A 26,855-nucleotide genomic window follows, 5' to 3' on the forward strand; every position below is an offset into this window, starting at 1 on the left:
GCATCAATTGGAATAGATAGATCCCGTCTAGGGCAAGCTCCATGTTTTAATAAGTTTCTGGGCTTGACCTTTACACCTTACCTGAAATGGAACACGTACATCAAGTCAGTTGCCAAGGTCGCTGGAAAAATGGTAGGATCCTTCTACCGCCCCAGAAGATATCTCACCTCTGATGCAATTCTCTATTTGTATAAAAGCTAAGTACGTCCAAGGATGGAGTACTTCTGCCACATCTGGGCAGGAGCTGCTAAAAACAGCCTATCCTGCCTTGCCCGAGTACAAAATAGCCTTCGTGGCCTAGTGGGTGATGCCATTTTCTCTTCCCTGCAGCCTCTCCCCCACAGGAGAGACGTTGCGAGTCTCTTTTTTATCGTTACTTCCATGGCAGGTCCTCGTCTGAGCTCCAATCTCTGCCCCCTTCGCCAATGTTTCACTATAAACACCCGTCTAGCTGAAACCTGTCAAAATTTCCCCACTGCTTATCTGTGCCAACATCAAAACGTAGATTCCATGAACAAAGCTGCTTTCTTAGAACTGCACGCCTGTGGAACTCTGCTCTGGTTGCCTATTTCCCACCTAACTACAATCTGAATGTCTTCAAGTCCAATGTAAACACATTCCCGATGAACCGCCCCCTTAAGTAAGGCACTTTATCAAATCTCCAATATCATCGTACTGTACACGCAATAACCTTTATCCCCGAGTGGCTTCCGGGCCTTAATAAGTGGTGACTACCTTGTAAACAAAACAAAAGAAAGGAAAATAATGTTAGCTATTGTTTATATCGTAAAAAGAATTGATGATACATTCTTTGAGAAAACTGAATATTTAAAATGTCAGCAAAAGAATGAACAATACAAATTAAAATATTTTGTTAAATAATAGGTTAGAATTATATGTTGAGGATTTTTTTGTTGTTAAAAGTGTGCTTGAAAAAACATGCATATCCACGTGAATTGGTCACGTTCGGGGAAACACATTTCTGACGTCATAGACGAAGGGTGATTCTCAATATACGAGCTAGAGTTAGTAAGATCAGGGAGTCAGTCGGGAGTCAGCAGAAGAGTAGAGTCGAGAGCAGTTGAGTTGGTTTGAGTTGGAGTCAGCCCTTTGGAAGCTGAAGGGAGTACGATTAAACTATGTAAATCCAAATGTGAATTCCTGGCGTCATCAGCATTCGACCGGTTCAATGAATAACATATCATAATTGTGTTTTTGTAACTGCTGTCATGTGTAATCTTTCAACATTCAAAAGATAATGCGTTAATCATTTGTAATGAGCATAATATAACCCTTCGATGATTATGCATCTCCCCTTTTCTGTGTTAAGAACTTGTATACATCTCCCGTCAGTATATATATATATATATATATATATATATGAATCCCAAACATCTCAGAACTAATATGTATAAATGTTCATCACCATCGATATTCGTGTATTATATTGTCACAATATCCATCCCCCATCATATCTCTTAAATATATGTCCCCCGTTACACACCATTCTGTCTTAAGATGTTTACAGAAATTAGCAATGTTAGATATTAAAAAATGAACCTTAACAGTTGCGTACGTAATAGAGATTACACGTTAGTAAACGAGTGCTTTTGATGATGAAATAACGGAACTGACAGGTCAAGAGGTCAAGAAGTTTAGTCAATCGAGAGTTTGAGTTTAGTTACTACACTTAACATACGAGCTCTTCAAAGTCTGGGAAGCGGTGCTAGGAAAGGACAAGCATATGAACACCATTAAGCACACAACTGTGCTCTTCCAGTCAATGCATCGGTTATCCACCGAGGAGTGCATGTAGAGTCCGTGATAATATGTCATACCCTGGCTTGCCTTTGAAGCGCCAGAGTGATTCTTTCACTGTGGTATCATGTTCGACTAGGTTTATGTACCGGAAATCATTCTCTGGACAAATCCAACAGGCTTCTTCGATAAAGTCATCATCAACCGCAAAGGAAACTCCAAGGGCCAGTGAACAAGAGTCCACCTAGCCGTGAACTCTTCCCATTAAGGCACCATTTCTCTCGCACAGAGTCGTCATGCGTCAGCCTGGCCACGGTTTCCGTCAGCATGCTCAGGAACGTGGCATTATGCAATTTATCCTCCTATCCCAATGATACGAATGTGGCACGATGTTTTATGGCCGCAACTGCCACCCTTAAACAACCACACACAGGGAATTGACTCACCAGCTTTCCACAAACAGAAAAAACGCTCCGACGAGTGATGTTGGATGGAAGTTCCAGAAAGTTACCATCACTCCTCCAGTAGAGTCCCTCCTTGCTACCACTCACGCGCAGGCCAAGTACTTTTGCCCCGCCTCGCAGACACTTGCATGTCAGTCCGAAGTTCTCAAAGGGCTCCTTGACCGAATGGGCAGACATGAGGCTCTCATTTAAAAAGATATTGTTGATGTAAGACGGTGTTGCCTTGCGCACAACCTCATACTGTTGCCGGGTCGCGTGCATAATTTCCGTCATAATGCCCGGTGCCACGTTGAGACAGAACCCTAGCTCGGTCAGACAATAGCGAGTTCCTTTAACTTCCAGGGTCTGAAATGCCACAGCGCTTTTTCAATGCGTAGCTGCAGGTAGGCCCTGGGCAGATCCAGAATTGCCACCTCCGACTCTTGCTGCCGCCATGTCCTTAATTTGAGCGCACAAACATCCTGCCCCTGCCGTGTACGTGTCGAGATGTTCATTAAGCTCAAGGTAGTCCATGACGGGGCGGACCTTCTGTTTACTATCTTGTAAGACGGCCATCAGGGAAATCAGTCCTCGGGGGGGGGAATCATCCTCCAGTTATGGAGGCAGCCAGCCATTGTTGATCCAAGTGTGAAGTTCTTCATACTGCCCCCTGAGCCTCATTGGAGGGGGTACTCTGATAGTCGGTTCCGTATGGATATTAATGTTTGATTGCAAGACGACTTCTAAAATGCCATCCTGTCGTACTCCTCATAAAAGTAAGGCTCGTCCAGGGTAGCCTCGGCGCAAACGCGTTTCTAATGTCGGGAGAACACTATCTTGCCGGTGCAGTCCACAGTGATTTCGTCTAGCTATGTAATCAAATCGATTCATAAAGAGGAGCGTACCAAAGAAGCTCTCCATCCTCCATAATGGCTCGCACGGGTACTGCAAGCCCGTCGCCGATGCTTGTGCTGATGATGCTCACCCCGCTAGAGGCCAGTGACCCTCCACTCACGGTTAGCACCGGAATTTTCTCCTTTTACCAAGTATCGTAACATGCCTTGCGCACAAGAGCCTGGGTGCACCCAGTGTCTAAAAGAGCGAGGCATTCACGTCCGTTAACGCGCACGCTCACTGCAGGCAGCACCTTTTTCAGTGACGATCTGGAGAGAAGACTGGCGCTTTAATTTCTCCCCTTGCCCGCACGGGCCATGTGTCCCCTGTTTTTATACTTTTAGCACTGATGGCCGCTATCTGTTCGTGTCAATCAAAAGCCAAATGATAGGGTCCACCTTGTAGAAGCTTTTAAACTGTGCCCAGGTTCAGAGATCCACCTTGTGATGGCTGCACGGGTGCCGCGCGATCTACATTCTCTGGGCTCTTTTTTAGTATAACCCGCGCCCGCGCTAATACTTCCGATATGTCCATCTCGTCTACTTGGGATGAGGCTCAGAGCAGATTTTCCACACTAGCAGGCAATTCTGCAATAAATGTGCACACCAGGCCTTTGTTTGGCATTCCTCTGAACAGGACCGCAAGTTTCGTCAATTCTTCCAGATAAACATCAACCGTCTCCCAAGAATATAACTTGCGTGCCATAAATTCCTTCAATGAAGAAACAAAATCTTGTGCAAACGCTGTGTAGAGGACGTTTTTGATGCAAGTTAAATCTGCCTTCTTTTGGTTCATTAGTTACTGGTATACAGCATATGCGCCACCAGCAAGGCGCCTTGGAACCACGCATTCCAGACGCTTCACACCGCCGAGCTGGCATATCAATTCTGCCTTTTTCACCCATTCCTGTACTGATTACTCACCGCTGCTGCCAGCAAACAGTGGAATGAGCTTGGAATCAAATCCTGACGTCATGCCGAAAATAACATGTACAAATAGAATCTTTCTCACTCGTTCCAATGCACTGATTTACCGTCTTGTTACGTCCTGCTTACCGTCTGTACAGCGACAACTCCCCGACTCCCCCAAGCGACCTGCGTTATATTACATTCACGTACGTGAATCTCGCGTGACCTGATCTCGTGAGATCACATGAGACCGTTTCTGTTAAATATCGCAGACGCCATCTTGGTTTCTCTTTTTCCTGTCCAACGTGCATGACAGGTAGACACGTGGGCGCTTCACCAGTAGGTCGTTTGTATGTCCGTTTCTATTTTCCCCACACTACGATTCAAAAATAGTAGCTACTGAAGCAAATGATTATGGTATAGGGTCATGATCCCTCACAAATTTAAGGGTGAAAAAACAAAAAATTACAGCCCATGCTTAAAGAGTTTTATTACAGGCGAAGGAAAATTATAATCAAATTAAGAAACGGACTCGCAATAACGTATACTTACTCATTCATGGAAAAATTACAAACCAATTATCAAGCATTATTTCCATTTTTCGAATCGCAAGAAGTGTTCTCACTCATTCCGCAAATATGTTAGAAAGAGGGAATGTGATTATATTAAATTACTTCTTCACAATACAATATATGCCATCTAGAAAATCGCACGCGCAAATGGTCTTTCGAGATTAATCTCGGACAATCAGGACTGTTGGAAGTAACTGCTGTTGGAGCATAGAAACAGAAACTAACGAAATTAATTTTCAACACTTTTAGCTGGAAGATGTTTCCAAAAGTATAGAAAATGTACGAGTACATAATCAATATGAATAAACTAGTAAAAGGGGGCGAGAAGAATAAAAAAAAAACTAAACATATTATTATTTTCAATGTTGTGACGAGACGTTAGTTCATGCGCAGAGTGTAGTAATACCACACATTCTACGAATATATCGTTTGAAATCATTTTATTTGTGTAAGCCACGTATATGTAAAATGAAATCAATAATAAAAAGTTTTACTATTGACCGACAATAGACCAGGATGTGTAGTGAGACATTGTAAAAGATCGCATCTAGCAGTACTAACCCACATCTGGCCAAATATACATACCCTTAGGTCACGCATTCATATGGAATACGTAAGATCATCAAATGGATATTATTATTGAACGGTCGGTGAAAGCTATTCTAAATAACCTGAGATTTTTAAAGATAAATACCCAACAGCTGCAAATAGGATCAAAGCGTTAAACGAAGTGTTTAGTCAACTGGGAGGACCTAACACCATTGTAAGTGGCAATGATACGATGTTAACTGGAAGTGAATATAAAGTTCATTGTGATTGGTTAGCGATCGAACACATAAAATCACCGACGTATAACGGTCGGACAGAGTTTTATATATACATTTAAACGAACATTGAAAAAAACAAAGTATATGATATCGAAAAGAAATATATTTCACGGTTTGCAGAATCATACCAAATCGAAATATAAAGTGAAATTTATCGCGTGCCCAGATCAGTTTTGCAAGGAAAATACGTCCAATATTCGACGGGTTGTTGGTAAATAGAAATAAGAACTATACGAAGAAAAGAATGATAAAAAGTCATAAAAAGAAGATGATAAAATCTTCCTTAGGAACTATCACGGTGGAAAATTGTGTTGGGGAGAAGATATTGAAACAAGAAATGATAGGATGGTTATCTACATTATTCCAGGAGAAGAATTTGTCTGTAAACGCCATAAAAACCAATTTAGGCCTCGATACATAAAAAAAAACGTCTAAACTGATTAAGGAATACCAAACTAGATGACTCCGTTCGAATAAAACCACCTACAAATACTCGAATTCTAATAGTGGAAAAAATACTGATTCTTTTACATGTGAAAATACACAAAATGACAGGAGAAATTGTAGGAAAAAAGGAAAAGGGCTGAACCCTTTCATTTAACACAAAAGACAAAAAAATTAAAGTAAAATTCGGCGAAAAATTAAGATTAGTAGTAGATGAACTAGTGGAAGATCCTGACACCCACCTCCCAGAATGGATGCCCCAGTCTATAAAAGACGCACGAAACCGGTAACCGAAAGGAGAGTAGGCTATGCTGATTGTACGGCATTTAAGGTACGTTTGAGTGTCAATATCCATTTGACCTTTTTTTTGTACAATAAACTTGTTAGACCTTTGTGTATTGATTCTCATTTTTATAATGATTATATTCCTCCAGGTATATGTATATATCAGATTTATAGGGTTTATTTTTAAGACCCTCGTAAGAGTTTGTTTTATTTGAAATTAAGCAACGGCAGTCCTTGGAAAAATCAAATACACCACTTTTATTTTAACTCGAACTTCAATAAAATATATTTTTTGGGACTTTCACGTTCGACTTAATTTTGCATCGCATACATTTATTGTAGTGCATCTTTAGCCGAAAGGCTACTATACAATACATAAAGCTTCGTTCATGTTTTCGTACGAGGATTTTATGTACTAAAACCTTACGTAACTTTAAAGTTTAAAACATTAATAATAAAATGACTTTATATGCCTTGTTGCATTCATGTTTAAATGTGAGTTTTAATATTACAAAAAAGCATGGAAACTCGTCGATAATTGTAGAAGAATTGCAATTTTTATAATATAAAATATTCGCGAAATTTTAGGACAGTGATTGCTTCTCACAGAGATAATTATATGCTGCGTATTCTAAAGTTGAAAAACCAGAAAATCTCTGTATTTGCACAGAAGAGAGAACAACTAAAATATTGGGTATCTACAGGTATTAGAAATATGACTTTTATTTTTTAAGTTTTGTCCATTAAACCTAACCGAACCATTTTTTTTTAATTATTTACTATTCATAAATGATCCCTTATTTTATTGTGGCCCATATTCTTTTCTCTTCTGAATAATTCTTATATATTGTACCTAGGGAATATCAATTATTTAGCAACGGAAATATATTCATATTACTATTGAATTTCCTTCTTTGGTGGAAAGTATTTATTTGGTTAAAAATTAATTTCAACACGTTTATATAGCTTTTCTTAAGGGTTAAATAGTGCACATTATGTAGGCTACAATAAAACAGGCGATAACTGTTTTTCTGCATTTTACGTATCCAATACATGCATAGAGTTTTTTTTGTTTTTCTCTCAATGTTAATCCTAATTTTTCGCTAACAGTTTTTTAATTGAGAATAATGCAATCAGATTCAGTATTATTTTATTTATAGGTATTTGATCCTTTACTTATATTTCTTACCTCTAACAATACGTGTCATACCTTTTACATATAAAAGCTACATTATGTTCTGCTTTAGCAATGAAAATAAAATAATACGGAATAATTATTATATAATCCGCTTTATCAATAGAAACTGCTATTGTAACATAATTATACGGGATAACTATAGTGTTTAAATTTTAAACTTAAAACCTATTTATTAAAGAACTAAATTCCAGGGTTATTGGAAATCTTTAAAAAATATTATAAATAAGATAAATAGAAATAAATAAACCAAATAACGACGAATTTAAAACATTTGTTATCAAATTTTTTTTAAGCTTTAAAAGCTAAAATGTAATGCATTTTTAAATGCAAACTCAACACATGACGCATTGTTCGTTTTGTTTTATTCTGAATAATTTTTGTGTGAATTACAAAGAACAGATGTCAAGTCACTTGCACATTTTGGTTTTATTTTAAAAAGAAAGTATAATAAAACCAAATTTATAGTCTCCTCTAAACATGACTGTTTTAATTATAAAATAAAATAGCCAATTTGAAATCGAAAATAGACAGTCATATTTTTTGCAAATATTTGAGGAGGAATTCGTTATAATGATTTTAACTGATACAGATTGACTATAAAGAAGGGGACATATTAATGTTTGCGACCGGTGTTAATGGTAACATCCTGCACTGATGACTCCCGAAAGAATGAAACAGTAGTGTTTGTAGGTATTTAATAATTATATATATATATGTATATATATATATATATATATATATATAATCAATTTTCACCCCAAACAAGGCACAGTGCAACATTGAAGTAGGGGGCTACTATCGGGGACATAAGTTGTAAGGTCATTATGAAGGGAGACGAGTAGCAAGATGTTTGTTCACATTAACCTTGAACTTCTGCATATCAGTACAGTTAGTAAAGCAGAATGCCTGAAGGGAGATCCAAAGTCTTGCAGTTCTGAGGTAGAAACTATTGAATTAAAAGGCTTTCTTACACCTAGGGATCACTACTGTAAAGGGATGGGAATTAGTTGTCTGTCGGGTTTGTTGGGGGTAGTCACGTAGAGGAGGTACAAGTGCTTGTAGTTCGTCAAAACATTCACCATTAAAGTACTCGTAGAACAGGCAGAGGGATGCAACAATTAGTCGATGGGACAGAGGCTTAAGCCTATAGGACAGTTCAGACCTACCAGGCTGGCGACTCTCTTTTTAACCCTGTCCAGGAGTGAGAGAAGCAGCAGATGCACCGGCCCAAATGTGACAACTGTACTCCATACATGGGCGAATGGTGGTCTTATAGAGGTACACGCTACTTTCAGGTGTAAGTAGTTTTCTAGCACGGTAGAGAGAGCCCATCTTCTTTGTAGCAGCCTTGGCAATGCTCTCAATGCATTTATTCTAGTTGATGTTCCCTGTAAACGTTAGGCCGAGGAGTTTAAAGGAGGTACTTTTAGGTAATGTGTTCTTGGCCATGGCTATTGGCGCTGCAGAAAGTTTCTTGTAGTAATTGAAGGAAACAATGTAAGTCTTGGCATCATTGAGTGACCATCCATTTTTGTCCCTATTTCACTATAGATTGGAGGTCAACCTCTAATGTTTCTGCTATTTTCAAAGATATGGGTTCATTTGTTTCCCCTCATATCTGTTATAGAGAGTGGTGGCATCGGTAAATATAGCCATCTTCGAAACAGTTTTATCAGGGAGGTAATTTATGAATATCAAGAATAATAAAGGTACTTCCGCATTTATATCATATTGTTTAGATGTACGACCGTCGAGGACAACTTGGATTTTTCTCTTACTTAAGAAGGATCTAATTACATTATGTATTCTTCCAGTGATACCATATGATCTAATTTTTCTTAGAAGACCATCGTGCCATACCCTTTCAAAAGCCTTACATATATCGAGGGCTACCGCATTAACCTCCCCTGTTTTGTTCAGTGAACCGTATATACGTTCAGAGATAAGAGTTATAATATCTGCTGTAGAACGGGCTTGCCTAAATCCATATTGTTTATCGGTCAGGAGTTTAACAGCTGTAAGGTGTTGGACAAAGGCTGGATTAATTAAGGAGTCAAATATTTTGGCGAAAAGCGGGAGGAGGCTAATGGGGCGATAATTTAATGGGTCGGTTCTTTCATTAGAATTCTTGAAGACTGGTAACACAAAAGCGGTTTTTCAGCAGTCAGGAACGCAAGGTCCGTTAAGGCATTTATTGTAAAGTTTAGAGACTACTGGAGCAACCTCAACAGAGCATTTTTTAATTCCACAGCAGGGATGAGATCGGGTCCACATGCTTTTGAGGTGTCTAGGTTTTTTATGATACCATGTATCTGAGGAGGGGTGATTTTCAAATCGTCTAGTGTGGCGTCTGTCCGCAAAGGAAAGTCGGGGAGGTAGTGGTGTGCCGGATCCAGTGTGGGGTTTGAGCCAAACCGATTGGCAAGCAGATTAGCCTTGAGGGTTGTTTGATAGTCGGGAATCGTTGACTGCCCTTATTTACAACACTGGTGTAGATTTTTCCAAGATCACGGGGCCCTAATTTCTGTGTTTCGATGCGTTTTCTGGTGGTTTCAGTGTAATCTGTCTTAGCTGTAGTTATTACTCTTAGAATTTCTTCTAGGTTCTATTCATTCTGTCTGTTGGTACTGGACTTTTGCCGGTTGAATCTGCGGAAAGCATGCTGCCTTTGAGTAATGGCAGCTGCACAAGCAGAAGTAAACCACTGCGGAGAGCAGGGCTTGCTATAGAATTTTCGAGTGGGAAAATATACTTCTATTTAAGTTTTGAACCATTCAATGGTGTCATTTGCACACTGTTGCGCTGGAAAAAAATATATTTTGCCATGGGGCATCTCTGATGACTTCCGTGATGGCTTTCCGGTCAGCCTTTTTATAATACCTCGTCGTTTTAAGGAGTGAGTCTTTAGTTTTAGGGTGAGCATTAAGGGTGATTCTACCATTATCACAGCATGATCAGCATTCCCGAGTGGGCTGTAGGCATTTGTTGTACAATTATCGGGAACCATATATATATATATATAACCATATATATATATATATATATATATACATATATATATATATATATATATGTAGGGTGCCATTTAGATTTTTTTTAAATTATTTAATAACACGACTGCAAACATTAAATAAATATGACTACTCCTTGCAATATGGAAATATTCCAGGTATTAATATATTTCTATTAGAATTAACTTGTAAATTTTTTCGAAAGTAACGTCACAGCTGAGAAGGCGCAAATACAACGTGGCGAATGAGCAGTTTATCCTTTCTCTTTTCACTGGGGACATGCTTGAGGACTCTACGAGTAAAATCGTATAGCGCTTAGAATACTTAAAATCTAAATCAATGAATATTTATATATTCCAGAATGAATTGGCCACCAAATTCGAGCTGGCTTTTATAAAGATAGCAAGAGCAACCAGAAAACAGAAGAGAAGATAAAATGGATTGCTACTACTTGTTCTTATTTACTTGCATCCCTTCGAGTAAAAAAGTATTCTGGATTGAATCAATTTTCGCATATTAAAAGAGGTTTTCGATTCACTGACAGCCAAAAGGTGAATTATATCTGCATGCTGGCTAAACACGAAAATCTTTTTACATGACGTGGTTCCGCTCGAACTCTCGCGAGGATCGACAGCACTCGACAATGTAACAAATTGCCATTCTTTGATTTTATGTATTATAGACTCGGATATCTTACACATTTAGGGGTTCAAGAGGATCGTACAATTACTAAGCGTTCTGCTAATTTGCACATACGCTATTTTCGTATGATAACGTATACAAAGACACACATTCCTGACTGCTGATGACGTGAAATTATTAATCAGTATGAAATCTGAAATGGAGAAAACACTATGTTAAAAGAAGAGAAATCCATTATCAGGAAAAAAAAACGATGAGATAGAATTATGTTTCCAGAAAGTTCCTAAGCATGTTCCTTATTTCGCTTGAAGGTCAGTCGTTAAATCGGATCCGAGTGCATTGAAATAATTATTTTAACTTAGAAGAACCCTCAGATTAAATGAGAATCTCAAAATGGCCGCGGGTTCTTCCTATTAAAGTTATTAATTATCTTCAATTTTGATGTGGGTCTTTACACAAGATTTGTTTATTTTATAATGTCATGTTCGTTTTTATCCCCTTTGATAAATATATCGACAACAAATAGCATTTATTGCGCGAGTATTTCTTCTAAAAAGTTTCGCAGGTTTTAAATACTAATCCGCTGGCCAAGGAAAAAAAAACGTAGCAGATTCAGATTGAATTTCAACTTTAAAAACTGTGATATCTTGAAGGCTTATTATTTCCGAATCTCATCTATAATAATTGCATTTTCCCCTTACAAACATATTTGAGAATTATGTGCGCTCGTAAACTACCAATGTGGATTACTACAATATATATATATATATATATATATATATATATATATATATATATATATATATATATATATATATCATGGATGAATGACAAAATTCCATGATGTTGACGATTTTACAATTTATTTCTTTAATTCACTTGACACTTGTATGTGTGTTATTAAGTGAACTATCTGTGAAACATTTTCTGCCGAACTCCTCGATCAACTTCTAGTCTACAGAACTACAAATTGATGTATGAGGTATTCCAAACAAAATCGATTCGGATTTTAAGAGGAAGAAGTTTATAAGTTTAAAACCTACTCACGCGCAAATATACATTTTTTGTTTAACTTTTATGTTAAGTTATGCAAGTTTTGTTTCGCATAGATGTTAGCGAATACCGCTCCAGAGGTTAATGCTTTGGTTATAGTTGTAGCTGTAAGCACCAATTAATATATATATTTTTTAATTTGCATCATCATTATATATTATGAATACTATATTTTAATCAATAGAGATTATAATGATTAGATCACTGTCTGACTGACATAAAATGAATATTTAAAATTAAAATGTTTAAATTCAACGTTATTTCACTCGTTAATTGGGAGCTGAATTGATTAGCTCTTCGCTAACCGAACCAGGGATATGTCGTGTTGCGGGGTTCGAATGGTTCGACTGGTATTAATCGTGAAACCCTGCACTAAATGTTGTTGAAAGGATTAAACACTAGTGTCTATAGGTATTTAATTATTATAGTAAAAAAATAATTATGACAGCCCTTTAAGAAATTCGTTTCTTATCGTTGAGCACTTTCAGTTGAACTAAAGTCGGTTAATTTAGCTCTTATGCATAGATCATCGTATAACGATTAGATCACTGTCTGACTGACATAAAATTAACATTTAAAATTAAAATGTTTAAATCAAACGTTATTTCACGCAGTTAATGGTAGCCGAATTGATTATGTCTTCCCTAATCGAGACGGAGATGTTTCGTGTTGCGGTGCTCGAATCGTTCAACTGGTATTAATCGTGACACCCTGCACTGAAAATTCCCGAAAGGATGAAACACAAGTGTCTGTAGGTATTTAATTATTATAGTAAAAAAAAAAATAAATAAATATATATATATATATACATACATATATATATATATGCATAATTAAATAGCAAATCTGCTTAAATTAAAATTTTGTATTAAGCATGTTTTACGATAGGACAGCTCTAGACAGGCTGCTCGTATATATATATATATATATATATATATATATATATATATATATATATATATATATGGGGAGCGTGTGTGTATGTGTATGCTCGATTAATATTATAAAAATAATATCCCAACGTGTTGGAGAAATGTATAAAGAAACAACATGAAATCATATGTTATTCAATATTCCGTTTATATTTCAAGACTTCTTCGGGATTATTGATTTTTCGAAATGAAATACAATTAAAATATTTGAAAATATATTTGTTGTGTTTGTAATGTGAAATTGTTGTTTTTATTCTATTTTTGAACAAAAATAACATTAAGTATTCAAAATGTGCATAGCGTTTATGGAATTGAGTAAGAAAGTGTTTACCACATATTGCTGTACAGGTTTGAAAAGATATGACCCTGTTTTTTAATAAATATACTCCATATGGATGGCGTCGATATGAAATGAAACGATTGTTTTATTTCTATTTAATTATTATCGATATTATTTACTCTAGTGTGAACGAGTTAACCTGTATATAAATTCCAGTTCTGTTCTTTTAATATAAGTTTATTGCTTTTATGGAGATAAGATGTAGAATTCGTTACGCTGTCTGTGTGTTAGTTTTTAATGAGCCCTGAGTCAAGACATCTTTGGTTAAATTCATTTGAAATGAATTTTATTGCTTATTTAATTCAAAAACTTACGATACTACAATAAATGAGAGATTAATTTCAGCTAGTATCAGTATGGGGAGGTGAATCATTTTTAATAGTCAAGTCGTGGGTTTCGAATACTGTGTTATTTTAAATATGTAGTTAATTAATTTAAATATATAGTCAGGGTTTGCGTGTTGAATGTAGTCCCCTCATATAAGATTGTCCTGACAAACCTTTGCATGAGGAAACTTAAGACAATCGAGTATGGTCTCTTAAAGCCATCAAAACTTCAGTTTGCATTGAAAATCTATCCGCTTGTGTTTTAGTAGGAAGTCGCTAACTACGAAGTTCACACCGACAAAACAAGCTAGTGTAATGGTTATCGTACTTAACTCACTGTCTTTAGGCTTTGGTTTTAATCTCAGCTCGAATATTGTTTACTTAGAAAAAGTGTTTAAAAATCAATAATACCTGCAGGCACATGTCTCAGTTTCTTTCCTTTTTTACTTCATATTTTTAAGAAATTTACATTACGTTTAATTATAATAGGGGGAGTGTTCTGTAGTATCACTTAGTTTGCCATAAGACAGTCCTCCCAGTAATAACATATTTCTTTTTACAAACGACGTGGAAACACACAGTCTTAATATTACAGTTTTTTTTCTATTCTGGAGGTAATGTAGTATCAGGTATATACATATATATATATATATATATATATATATATATATATATATATATATATGTGTGTGTGTGTGTATATATATATATACATATATATATATATATAATATATATATATATATATATAACTGGTACTACATTACATCCAGAAAAAAGAAAAATTATAATATTAAGAATTATATATATATATATATATATATATATATATATAATTATCTCCCGTTGTCTTGAAAAAATATAGGCACATATAATTTTAAATTCCATACTTTCATGGTATAAGAGAAATACATGTTGTCAGGGGTGAATATTTAGATCAATACTTATGTTATTATATAGTAATGGTAATTATCTCTGATTGCCACATACACAAAGAAATATGGGAGAGTAGCGACAGGTGGGGTAAATTTTGCATAACAGCTTAAAAGATGAATAGTAAAAAAGAATGTATGGAAAGAAAAGATTGTACATCGAGACTCAGAACAAGAAATTAAATATTTCTTCCATAAACTTTTAAATTTATTTCTTAAATATTCTAATGACTATGCACTAAGCAACGTCGGGTAGTCCTGCTATTCTACACATGAATCAGAAAAGATTGTAAAATCAATCCATCCAATTAAATCTAATCATTCGTGTATGAGACAGTGGCCAAGCCCGGAGATTTAACAACAGACATTCGTGTTTGCAATATATTGAAATCGATTACATTTAGACCGATTCGTTGAGATGAAATGATTCCCTGAGCATTAAACGGGACAGCAATGTATTTATCTTGAAACATTTTCTGTTACGAGAAATCAAAATTAGAATTCTTAAATACATGTGATATTGATTTAATAAATTTTATCACGTGACTTCCTTGTTTTATACTTCCTTTCTGTAGGATGCATCATTATTTGGTAGGTTTCAAATCATCAGCTCGTTTCGTTTATATTCTTTATATTCTTTACTAATTCAGTTGGCACATTCTACTTTGAGTCTTCCTTAATTCTGCACGAATTATACGTTACTTTCGTCTTCTGTATTTTCTTCTGTATTTTCTTATTATGTTTATATTTATTTCTATTCTTATTCCTCACCTTTTTGTATCTGTCTCTCTTGTCCTTGGTAAACCCCTTTGTAAACATTAGGTATCCTTCTTTTTTCTCTTCTTTTATGATAACTACTACTACTTCTACTAATGTTTGCTTTTCTGTTTCCCTTTCTCTGTTAAAACATTATTAAACTTCGAGTTATATTAATGGGGTACTAAAAAGGGTTCACATGGTGTGTATACATGTCACTAAATATCTATTGTTGGTGATTATTGTTGCTGTCTATTTCTGATATAATCATATCTAATTATGTGTGTATATATGTGTGTGTATATGTGTGTGTGTGATTCATGTATTTTCCGACATACCTTCATGCATTTTAGATCTTGGTCAACCTGGAATTCATCTTGTTCTTGGCGGGGAGGCGGGAACCTGTTTGGACGAAGATTCATTCTCTTCCAAGGACGCTGGTTGGTTTTATATAGTTTTATTCACTTTCCACATGTCGATCGCAGAAGAATTGAAAGTGAATATCTTTGCTCGCGTGATTAATTCTAGGTATCCATTCTGAGACACGTCAGCCCTCTCCCCGGTGAAGGGGGAGCAACCTGTTAAACCGCTCGCTCTGCTCAACGTCCACATTTCAACTCCGATGGTATATCCAGCTGACCTGATCACGTGGTAACATACACGGAGATCCGATCAGCTAACCAGACCTTCCGGTAAACTTGTTTATGATGTAGCTTTGTAATTTTTGGACAGTTATATATATATAAATATTCTTCATATTCATATCTTGTTTATCTCTCCAGTTAGAAAGAAAGATAGACCGAGATGGATAGATACAGAAACAGACAGATAAATAGATGGATCGACGCTTTCTTATGTTCGGCCTACTACATTACATTCGTAATCTTCAGTGTTAACTGTATGTTAGATAGAGGAGTCTATATATATATATATATATATATATATATATATATATATATATATATATATATATATATATATATATGTAAGGCGTGTATAAAATGAACATGGTATGTATATAATATAATCTTTACATCTGTAACTTATTATTTTTATCTTTATTCTCATTCCTCACCTTTTGTATCTGTTCTCTTTCCATGTTTAAATCCTTTATAAACATTAGGGTTTTAAGATAGCCTCCTTATTCCTCGTATTTTTCTACTACTGCTACTACTGCTGCTACTACTACTACTACTACTACGAAACTGTCTTTTTGCTTTTCTATTTTCTTTGTTTAAACATTAGTTTTTAATGTCTTCAGTGTTAATGGTATGCTAGTTAGCGGAGTATATATATATATATATATATATATATATATATATGTGTGTGTGTGTGTGTGTGTGTGTGTGTGTGTGTGTGTGTGTGGGTGGGTGTGTAAGGCGTGTATATAATTAACATAGTGTTTATATAGTGTAACGTGAGCATATAATGTATTTGGAGTATAAAATGAGTTTCTTTGTGTACTCTGGTGTGTCATAATGTCTCTTGGAGATATGTGTATATGTTTACAAATATACATTACACATATGGATACAGTTTGCACAAGACATGTAACATTTTATAAACAACAGTTCCATACAAAATAAGGTTGGAACATTTGATGTTGGAATAGGAAAACATTACCATCATTCATTTGGAGTCAAGTGACGAACCTACCTAAGCTGAAATGAACATCTATTCCAACGAATGTCCAACAATTTTCAAACCAGTTTTATTTTAATGCTTTCCCATGGGAAGATTGCTCGCGTGCTAGGTTCCGATTTCCCATGACGCACAAGACCATACATTTCTGTTTCCAATGCTTCAACCCTCCACGCCTGTCTAGCTCCCTCTGTAACTGACTAACTGACCATTGACTAACACAGTATATATGTAACCATTCGCTTACGGAATTCAACTCACATTTTTTAACATGTGATTTTGAATCACGTTTTCCATTTGTTATTTTTAAAGGTATGTTATCAAATATTTTAATATTCACTCGTTCAAGGTTGCATTCTTGGTTCCTTTGATCTATTGTTCTACTAACCCGTTCCAAATTCTGCAATCTATAAACATATTTGTTATGTTAATAAATAATTCTGCATAATAATAATGTTCTTGTATTTAACATTTTAACTTTTAATAATTATAGTTAATTAAACAAAATCGACTACCAGCAATATGACCCGGTGTTGCCCCGGCATAATCTTGTTTTATTATTTGCTTATCCTCTTCTTTATTTCTTTATTTTTTCTGTTTAAACAAATAAATAAATATTAACGTTTCAGCTACCTCTTTTTCTATAATTAATTCTCCATCGACTATGATTATTATTACTACCCATTCTTCTACTATTACTACTACATCGCTATTACCACCACTTATTAATAATATTAATGTTATTACTATTATTTCTTCTTTCCCCCTATGTCTTTCTACGTTTAAACGTTATGTAAACGTAAATATTTTAATGCTATGAAAAATATTATAAACATAATTTTTGAGCTTGGTAACAGTTTTGATACAATCGACCGGCACCAGATTAATGAGATAATTACCACACGCGTAACTTGATTAAAACTTCAATTGGTGCAAAAATACATATTTCAGTAAATACTTTTTTTATGGTTTACGAATGTGAATCTTTCCTTATCAGTCTGACCATGTAAGGCTGTCGTTCTGATCGCATAGTATGGACGTCGATCATCAGACACGACTATTGGGAGCCTATGTCGATACGCCTATTAAGACAACTATTTGAATCAGCAAGAAACATCTCATTCATATTCAGGATAAACTAACTTTTTATTTAATACAGGTTTTGATCAGGTTCTTGATAATAGAGTTGTAGATTTATTTAATATCAAGACATGTGCATGCGAGCATTTTGTTTTTCTAAGCAGTTCACTTCTTAAAAGTAAAAACAAAATATATACTCATACAATATACTAAACTAACGATATTGAGACAATTAAAATACCCATTAGGTAAGCTTGACACGTCATTAAAAAAGTGGTTTCAAACACATTTATTCGTAACATAATAAATCTGTCATGTGAAGGATTCACGCATTCGTGAAACAGTTAGCAATCAGATAAAAACCTGATGACATCTACGTACTAATTTTTCATTTAACCCCTACGCAGCTACTCCGTCCGGATGAAAACCAATAAAAATGTGTTTATATGCCTGAAATCCTATATACCAAATTTAAGTCTGCAGATAAAAATACGATGAGTATATAGGTTGAGAATTGCCCTCGAATACACATATTCTCACTTTTGTAGAATTAGAATTTTTTTTGATTGTTGTAAAAATATGTATATCAAATATTAACCATTTCGACATCCTGATCAATTTCAGTTGGCCATATTATAAAGCCCATTCATCATGTTTTTTTGTTTGTTTCTTTAGTCCTGATCGTTTTAAATTGCTAGAATTTCAGTAAATTTTTGAAGATACGCCAGTTAAAATTAATTAATGCTAAACAGGATGTGTGGTTACATTAAATATTAACAGGTACATTGCTTGTATGCATTTGGTTATTTGGTTAACCAGGAAAGTATTAAATCGTAAACAGAATATCAGAACATGCCCTTCATTTTCACCTCAATTTGGGAGCAAGAAATGGGTGTGACGTCAAATGGGTCAAAGAATGAGGTGGAGGTATGAGAAGTTGGCAATCCGTTTGAAGTTATTGAGGCAAACACAATGGACAGGGAGTCTTCACACTCACTATGAATTAGGAGAACAATAATGCCAAATATCAATAACTCAACAAACCTCAAGAAGTGACAGAAGAGAATGCATTGACAACAGTCAGATGAAAGGTCATAACTTCAAACTTGTTTTTAATTTCGTCGTGCTGTGTCTAGCTTTACTTCTAGAGAGATTTAACATCTAACTGACTGTCTAAATCCTTAAGAATTGCAAGAGTTCAACCTGAGAGACACGAGGTATGTTTCTAAACGTTTCCTTATTAGATTGTGGTTTATGAGATACTAAATATCAGTTGAGAGGGGAGTTAATATGAAAGTCCCACCGAGGGGGATGTTTTATGATTGGCCATAGTAAACGGGCGATTGTTTTTTTTTTGTTTTTTTTTTTATTAAACTTCAATTTCCGAATGAGTGCACACAATTCGGAGGATGCTTGCAGCAAATGTGAGCAAAGAGAACAAATAAAACCTCTGGTATGATTTAAAATTATACTCATTGCTAAGATCAAACATCTGTGCTTCTTCTTAGAACTGGTATAGAGTATAACAGTACGGGCACAGCATCTAATAATCGTACGATTGTTGAAATGGCGTAAAGTCAAATAATCAAATTATCCAACGGAATGTGTAACACATAATGTAGGAGAAAGAGCATGGCAGTTACACATAGATGAACACACTCGTACACAAAAATTTTCATACCGTTTCGGTCTGGCTGAAAAGAAAAAAAAGGCAATAATATTATTTGAATCAAAATTTCACTTCAGATAATCAAATTTATTTAAGAAACTCCACCGCTTTACCTTCGCTAAAACAAAGGTTATTAAGAAAGGTCAATCTTAAATATTTACTTTCCCGTCTAAGTGAAGTTCTTTGAGCTCTGATCTCACGTCTCCGATTCTGACAGCTTATTGGTAATCCGAGATTTTCAATTCAATTCAGTAAATACATATTTTAATCGCGTACGAGTCTAATGTTCTTTGCTTGGAGAGAATTCCGGTTGTATGTAAGAATAAGGTAATATACGGAAAACAACACTAGTGGAACCAATAACATAAGACATATATGATTTTAATATTTTATGTCCACCACGAAACTTAATCATGGAATTAAGTATTATTTTGCTGGAATTAATTAAAATATAAAATGATTAGTAAAATAAAACAGTTGCAAAGATTGATGGCTATGTGTAAGACATAGTGCATGTGTTGACTATCAATAAACATATGTATATAGATTGAATGCCTACAATAGAGAACGTAAATGCATACTGGAAAGAACATAAATGCTTACTATACATTATCATTCGGTGTCTAAAACCTCTTTGTTCGGGGCTTTGTCAAGACAACCTAGTATAAGAATACTTTTCTGGTAATAGTTGGAACTGACCAAAATTCAAAATCACATAATATACGCATACCAAAGAAGACCTTGCTACGATTAAGCCATAGGTGCTTTTACGAGGAAATGTTACCCAAAGTAACAGCATGAAGTTGGATACTCTTTCAGTCTAGATGAATTCTGATCCTGAATATCTAGTAAGACAAAGCCACAACAAGAATGATATCCTATAAGATATTCAAATGGTCAATTGCGGAAAAAGTGTTCTAACCGACTTCACTAAATTTTTGAGATGTAAAGGAGAAATTCATTTAGATATTCGAGTATCTATATATCTTATGTGGATATCAAGTGTGAGCCTCAAGGAAAGTGGCTCTTGACTTCTGAGTGCTTCAATGGGAGTACAATGAAACACACATACACACACACACACACACATATATATATATATATATATATATATATATATATATATATATATATATATATATATATATATATATATAGTTCCATTATAACATAAAAGTCCCATTATAGCATATTTATTATGGCTGGAGCTGGAATGGTCGAAAATTCTGGCATGAGGTAGATAATTCAATGTTGAATTTAAAAGAAATAAATAAAAATACAAAACTCACGAATATTCCCCACCATCAGCACTGCCACCCAACATACCCTTTAAATATCGGCATAAAAACAGACTGACTGGCAAGCATCCCTTCTTACGCTATGAACTCAAGAAGCTAAGTAACTTTTCTATCTGTAACTTTTGAAGTCTACTAACATCTGCATGTTTTATATTTTCCTTATTCCAGCTTTGATTTAATCCTGAATATTTGTCTCGTTTTCTTTTTATTTATCATTTTGTTTTTCCTAAATCTTTTTTGTCAAATATACTATTATTAACCAATAATTTCTTCCTAAATTTAAAACGAGAGAAAAAAAGTCTCCTGTGAAATTGAACATTTCCCAAATTATACCTGAATATTATCTGAACTCAAAAACACGCGGCTTGTTTTCTCTCTAAAGTATTCATTACATCTAGCTAGTTTAAACTTAATACGTAACCCTAAAGGTATTACTTCTTAACCAGTTTACGAGTTTAAATTAAACAAGCTTTTCCAATTTTATAAAAGTTCCATTACAGCATATTTCTTATGGGGTGGATCTGGTATCGTCGAACATTCTAGCTCGAGGTTAATAAAGGCAAAAAGTAGCCATGCATTAATACGGGAGGGGAGACTAATATCTTAAACTGGGAATGGGGCAAGGGACTTAAGTAATATTAATAAGTCCTTCTCACCTTTTTTTTAATGGAGAGTAGATAATACATGTGGATGTGTTATTAGCAGCTCCAGTAACTCTCGCTTCTCCTTTTTTGTCCTTCAGTCCTGATTAAAATGAGTGATTTTTCTGAGAAAGGGCGAAGAAAAAGCTGCTTTCCAGGTCGGTAGCACTTTGTAAACAGTAGCCTGAGATGTCGGAAAATTTCTGTTTCTATGTCTATCCTTGTGGTCATGTCACTAATAAGGGTGCTGGAGGTAAACGCTTCATCTGGGCTGACGTTACCCGCCTGATAGTCAGGGACCCGAACCTTGGATTAACCACTAAGGAGGTTGTCCTCCTATCAGCAGGTGTAAAATACCGGAGCTGCTGTATTGCCATTTAGTGAATTGATTTTGGACCATAGAGTAGTTTCTGGTAGGGTCTCCAGATGTCATACTAGTGAGTAATTGTTACGGCTTTACCTAATCATATGCTACAAAAATACATTACTTGTCTTTTCTCTCTTACTTTCCCTTTCTATCCTGCCCTAACCAAGTCTATTCCACAAATCCCAAAACCTCAACACGACAAATATCCAAAAACAAAACACAAATAAACCTAGAACCACATCCTCCAACGTAGAATCCTACTACCAGGTCTCATTCTCCAACATCAGGGGTCTATGTTCCAACCTTCCAGAGGTTGAAACACAATTACAGGAGATGAAACCGGACATATTCTTTCTAAGTGAAACTGGGACAGGGCCAACAACTTCCCTAGAAGAATTCATAATAAAATGGTACTCTAACTTAACATCTAAATCTGACCCCCCACAAGATCGCCATGTGCATGGAATTTGTGCCTACATTAAAGATGGCTTTCCATGTGGTCGGGATATCTCAAGAGAAGACCCTAATTTACCTTATATGTGCTTCCGGGTTGCACTAGCTTACACCACTGCTTGCATATTTGCCCTCTATCGTCCCCACAACAGTGGGGTTACTATCTTTAAGAGCATATCTGCGAAAATTGTTCCGTCTGCCTGCTTCCCACCGGACTACAACTTGGATGTCTTCAAGCCCAATGTTAACAAATTCCTAATGAACCGCCCCCTTAAGTAAACATTTCATCAAATCTCCACACTAACGTAATGTGCTTGCAATAACCCTTATCCCTGAGTGGCTTACGGGCCTTGATAAGTGGTGATCACTGTGTAAAAAAAAATTGACCACATCCTGTCTGCTCATTCTTGGTTAACATTCAGATTTGCGGTGATTCAATGTCCATAATGTTGAATGGCCGACCCACTCAAATAAGACCGATGACGAGGAGACGGTCTGTCATAATTTTGCCACTGCCTATGACTTCAGTTAGATTGTTCACGAACCGACGTGTGTGCCCGATACTACCGATCAGTATGCAAGATTTCTAGACCTTTTCCTAACAACTTCTCCTTAGCTATGTTCATGTTCCGTTCTATCTCCTCTGGAATCCTTCGACCACTGTTGTAGCAGTTTAGATTAAAATGAAATAAAATAAATCTTAAGACGTATCTCTCAACCGTACTGTATATCGATACTCTATAGTTGACTGGAGTAGCTTCCGTACATTCATATCCGATCTACCTATGCATTCCATGTTTAAAAAGTATGAGTCCTTAATAGTATCAGACCTGACCGAATGGTTAATTGTAGGAATAGAACGATTCATAACATCCAGAAAATGTTAACAAAAACCAACAGCCAGCCATGGTTCTCCCAAGAATATGCTGCCCGCATCGCGCACAGAAACCACTTTTTCCATAGCTACCAACGTAATAGATGCACTGAGACTAAAGATGCTTTCAGGACTGCCAGCAACCACTGTAAAAGAGTAATAAAAATGAAAGCGAGCTATATGCGCAGTCCTTAAATCCAAAGTAGCTGATCAGCGGCTTGGTTCCCACCAGTTTTGAATAATAGCAAATAGGATCCTGAACAGAAGCGTGCGTTCTATCCCAACCATGATCAATGGATCTGAGGTCATCTCGTCAGTATAAGACAAGGCACAACTATTTGCCAAGAACATTGCAGCTAATTTTACCCTATGCGACGAATCCCTCAACTCCCCGTATTTCCTCCTATAACAGACAACACGCTAAGCAACATACAAATATCTGTGCGTGAGGTCGCCAAGCTAATCAAGAATCTTAATTCCAGTAAAGCAACTGGCCCTGGCGGCATTCCAGTTATAGTACTGAAAAAGCTCCAACCAGAACGTGTCCCCATATTAACAAAACTGTTTAAAGGTTGTCTTAAGGGGAAGTGCTTTCCAACACCTTGGAAAACCTCATCAGTATGTCCTGTATTAAAGAATTAAGGTGTAAAGTCATCTCCCTCTCAGTACAGACCAATAAGTCTCATGTGTGTCATGAGTAAGAATCCATATTACATAAAGAAGTAGTCAACGACCTCAGCAGAAACAACCTTCTTAGTGACATGCAATATGGTTTCCGCTCCGCAAGATCTACAACAGATGTCCTAACGGTTATATCTCATAATATTAGTGAATCTCTTGAAAAAGGCTTTTTTTACAAGGTGGTCACCACTTATCGAGACCCGAGCGCCACTCAGAGATAAGGGTTATTGTAAGTACAGTACGTTACTGTGGGGATTTAATAATGTGTCTACTTTAGGGGCGGTTCATCAGGAATTTGTTTACGTTGGATTTCAAGACATCCAGGTTGTAGTCAGATGGGAAACAGGCAGACGGAAAAGAGTTCCACAGACATGCAGTTGTAAGAAAGAAGCTTTGTTTATGGAATCTACGTTTGATTTAGGTACAGATATAGAGTGGGGAAAGTTTTTTACAGTGGATTCACCTAGACGGGTGCTTTTCGTAAAAGATTGGCGAAGGGGAACCAGAGATTGGAGCTAAGACGCGTACCTGGCAAGGAAATGACGATAAAACAGAGATAGGTCTGCAACGTCTCTTCTATGTAAGAGAGGTTGCAGGGAAGAGAAAAGGGTATCCCCACTAAGCCAAGAAAGGCAGGATAGGCTGTTTTAGCAGCTCCTGCCCAGATATGGCAGCAGTATTCCATCCTTGGGCGTACTTGGCTTTTATATTGATAGAGAATTGCATCAGTAGTGAGATATCTTCTCCAGCAGTAGAAGGATCCCACCATCTTTCCAACAGCAGACTTGATGTACGTGTTCCATTTCAGATCAGGAGTAAAGCTCAAGCCCAGAAGCTTGTCAAAACATTGGACTTCTCCTAGACGAGAGCCATCTATTTCAATTGATGCCAGATGTGGATCAGAGGGTTGATGATGTAAATACAGTTTTTAGATGCATTAAAGTAACTAGCCGCAGAGAGTTGATGATGTGAAGATAGGTTTCAGATGCATTAAAGGTAACCATCCACGTTTTACCCCACTGAACTACGCGCCCGAGGTCAGATGAGCGAGAATCAGAGAGAGCTTTCTCATTTACAGCCTTTGATGTGTTGCCGTAGATGGTCATACTATCAGCATAGATGTCAACGAATTATTTAAGTATGTGTTTAGGGAGATAGTTTATGTAGATCAGGAAGAGAGTTAAGCCTGGGATGGACCCTTGAGGGATTCCAGCATTAATACTCCAGGTCTCTGATTTCTGTTCATCAACCACTACTCTTATGAGCCTATCAGAAAGAAATGATTTCATGATAGAGAAAATATTTCCATTATACCGTAGCTGGAAATCTTGTGAAGTAGGCCTTTATGCCACAGCTTATCGAAAGCCTTTGATATGTCAAGAGCAATTGCCCTAGAAACTAGAAAGGAAGCCTTTGTCAAGAGATTAACTAATCCTATGAGATATAGCTGTTAGCCCATCTGCGGTAGATATTGCAGAACGGAAACCATATTGCGTGCAACTAACAAGGTTATTTCTGCTGAGGTGGTTGACTATTTCACTATTTAATATGAATTCCAACAACTTACTCATTACACACAGGAGACTTATTGGTATGTACTGAGAGCGAGAATAATTATCACCCGAGTTCTTAAATAAAGGGCATACTGATGAGGTTTTCCAGGGTGTTCGAAAGCACTTCTCCTTAAGGCAACGCTTAAGCAGTTTTGTAAGTATGGGAGCAAGTTCTGGTTGAAGCTTTTTTAACACTATAATTGGGATGCCGTCAGGGCCAGTTGCTTTACTGAAATCAAGGTTCTTGATTAGCTTAGTGAGCTCACGCACAGCTATTTGTATGTTACCTAGCGTGTTCTGTGTTATAGGAGTAAATATGGGGAGTTGATTGTCTTAGTAGCATAGGGTAGAATTAGCCGCAAAGTTCTTGGCAAATAGTATGACCTTGTCTTATACTGACGAGATGACCTCAGGTCCATTGATCATGGTTGGGATAGAACGCACACTTCTTTTCAGGATCCTGTTTTCTATTATTCCAAACTGGTGGGAACCAAGCCGCTGATCAGCTACTTTGGATTTAAAGGACTGAGCATATAGCTCTCTTTCATTTTTATTACTCTTTTAAGTGGTTGCTGGCAGTCCTGAAAGCATCTTTAGTCTCAGTGCATCTATTACGTTGGTAGCTATGGAAAAAGTGGTTTCTGTGCGCGATGGCAGCAGCATATTCTGGGGGGAACCATGGCTGGCTGGGAGATTTTTGTTGGATTTTTTTTCGATGTTATGAATCGGTATATGCCTACAATTAACCATTCGGTCAGGTCTGATAGTATAGAGTACATTTTCTTTTTAAACATGGAGTGCAGAGGTAAATCAGATATAAATGTACGGAAGTTATCCCAGTCAGCCATAGAGTATCGGTATACAGTTCGGTTGAGGGGTACGTATGGGGACTTATTACATTTCATTTTTATCTAAACTGCTACAACAGAGTGGTCGAAGGATACTAGAGAAGAAAGAACGGAACATGAACATAACTCAGTGGAAGTTGAGAGAAAAATTTCTAGGAGGCTTTCATATTGACCTGTAGTATCGGGCACACGGGTGGGCTCGCGAACAATCTGAGTAAGGTCATAAGCAAAAGCAAAATCATGACAGAACCTCCCCTCATCATCCGTCTCATTTGAGTGGGTCTGCCATTTCACGTTATGGACGTTGAAGTCACTACAGATTAGCCTAGGTATGTGCAGACAGGATGTGGTCTATTTTCTCCGATATGTACTTACAGATAGTAACTACGCTGTTATTGTACCGAAAGGGGGCAAATATAAATGCAGTAT

Source organism: Euprymna scolopes, chromosome 14 (assembly GCF_053919585.1).
Source record: "Euprymna scolopes isolate OS-2025 chromosome 14, ASM5391958v1, whole genome shotgun sequence".
Classification (NCBI taxonomy): domain Eukaryota; kingdom Metazoa; phylum Mollusca; class Cephalopoda; order Sepiida; family Sepiolidae; genus Euprymna; species Euprymna scolopes.